The sequence below is a fragment of the Sinocyclocheilus anshuiensis genome, unplaced genomic scaffold, assembly GCF_001515605.1.
Source record: "Sinocyclocheilus anshuiensis isolate Anshui unplaced genomic scaffold, SAMN03320099.WGS_v1.1 scaffold1197, whole genome shotgun sequence".
Taxonomy (NCBI): Eukaryota; Metazoa; Chordata; class Actinopteri; order Cypriniformes; family Cyprinidae; genus Sinocyclocheilus; species Sinocyclocheilus anshuiensis.
Genome location: NW_015551084.1, coordinates 421,866 through 424,273, shown reverse-complemented (window position 1 = coordinate 424,273; position 2,408 = coordinate 421,866). Strand labels below are relative to the sequence as shown.

At 34.3% G+C, this 2,408-nt stretch overlaps 1 pseudogene; it reads left to right on the top strand.

Annotated features, from left to right (window-relative positions):
* Positions 1 to 1,784: 1,784 nt before the first annotated feature.
* LOC107662561 (F-box only protein 15-like) overlaps positions 1,785 to 2,408 on the top strand; it is a 12,391-nt pseudogene continuing 11,767 nt past the window's right edge.

Here is a 2,408-nt window from a genome sequence, read left to right as displayed (position 1 = left end):
TATGTATGTGTGTGTGGTTGTACATACACATATGTAGTTGTTTTTTTTGGTGTTTGGCTCAGTGTTATGTTAGAATCATTATTATACTCATACCTTTTGTTCTTTAATATTTTGAATTGTTTTTAGCTTTATTTTTTGTTTTTCTTTTAAATGTTAAGTTTTTAAATTTTGTTGTATGCATTTGTCATTTTTATTTAATCTCTTTGTTTTTAAAATGTGTATAGGTAGTATTTATAAAGTTTTAGCTTTTAGTTTTTGATCTGTTTTTAGTTGTTTTAATACTACAATTGATTGCTTCTGTTGTCCTCATTTGTAAGTCGCTTTGGATAAATGCCTCTAATAAATGACTAAATAAATAAATAAAATAAATAAGCATTAAATCACCACCACAGCCATTGGCAACACGCACGATTTGTGTCGATTGCAAGTGATGCCGCAGGTATCGAAGAGTGCAAGTGGCGATTGCAAGTGACTTCGTAATTTAGTTTCTTTTTTCTTGTCTTCACCACCTGGCAATTATCAATAAATAGAACAAAATAAAAAATAATAAAGACTGCAAGTGACGTCGCTAGCGGAAGTGCAAGTGTCTGAGAGTGCAAGCCTGAGAATGCACGTCTGAGAGTGCAAGCGCCAGCTGCAGCCAGACCCTTTTGCCTGAATCCGCCATTTTAAGCAATGAATGAATGACGGACTCTCCGTTGTAACATCGCGCAAGGCAAATAAGGGGGTGACATCTAGTGGATTAGACTAGTAATAAGATTAACGTAAATCTTATGTTCAATGTTTGTGGAAATAAATATTGAAAAAAATCGATGCGTGGCCTTCGAGAATCAATATTGAATCGACCATATTTTAAAAAGCGATATATCGAAAAATCGATTTTTTTGCCCAGCCCTAATTATCACATATAGCCTATGGCTAATATTCCAAAACATCACTAACCTCATATTCATTTAGCATCTTACACGAATATGATACCTCTCTCCCAAACATTAATTAGAATAGGAAAACCTTCAATATTTATTTTATTGCAGACTTCTTGAACTAAAAATATGACACAAAAGTCTGTCCGTTTCATAAATAACGAGTGTGGGCCTCTTTATATGTAATATAACTTTGAATTATGCCAGTCATCTTCATTTCAGTGGTAACAACCTCACTAACATTTGGATTGAGCCTTTTTGAAGATTTTGGATGATCCTAACACCTGTGAAGAGATGACATCAACCCCTGCAAGGACTTCAGATGATCCCAGCTCTGAATCAACATGCAAGACTGCAAAATTATCCTTATCTTGTAATCATTACGATCACAATATGTAAATCATTGCCTTAACATGTTTGTACTTAACTGAATGATGTTAACTAACCAGATCCAGTCTGTATCTGCATAATTTGTATGACACAAATTAAGGAATATTTTTGAACAACTGCCTACACACGCGTTGCAAAGAAACAAAGTAAACACCTTATTTAATTGTCATTAAGGAAAAAACTCAATTTAAACGAATGCAGCCTAAACAAAAATAATCTGGGCATATTCTGTGAGACGCGACATGAAAACGCATTAAGACTTCCTTTAAACGGCGTCTGATACATTGAACATCGACAGGGGAAACAACAGTCCAATAATGATATATTCACAAACAATGTAGAAAGCTTTGAAATCTGTTCCGTTGAAAATTCCCTGTGACGAATCTGTGGAGGTCCAACATCTGCTGGAAACTCAGGTAAAACTGTTTGCGTGCACGCGCATGTCCCCAGTTAACACTATCCCCAGTTAATCCATAACAACGGAAAAGCGAGACTGAGATGACAACAAATTAAGAGGCACTTAAACACTCTTCAGAAGAGATACAAATTATGTCTTCGCAATCCGTGAAGACCCAGAGGCAAGATGCCGGGCAACCCTCAATTATTAAATCAAAATCCACGTCCAGGTTGTTGTTACTTCTATGTTATTTAACATAATTCTGGCTTTAATGCTTCTGTACTGCAGAGTTCTGCTAGATCGGTTCAGTGTGTTTGTGTTTAATTTTCTCAGAAAACAAAGAAAAGCAGCTCTACAACATCCATCAGTCTACAGAATGACATCCAAACGCAAAGAAAAGACTTGTGAAAACTCCTTAGAAAGGCAAGTTTTGCGAGTATGGTAACTTTAGCTTTACAGTGACTTTCTTGCTCGCATCACTAGAAAAATTAATAAAATAATTGATTTCTGGTTCGTTTAAAGTAGCGATTTAAGTAGTTTTTCTATATTATTACTATAGTATATATACTATAGTATATATATGTATATATATATATATATATATATATAGTATTTATTTATTAATTCATTTAGTATTAAAGGGGTCATATGATGCGATTTCAATTTTTCCTTTCTCTTTGGAGTGTTACAAGCTCTTG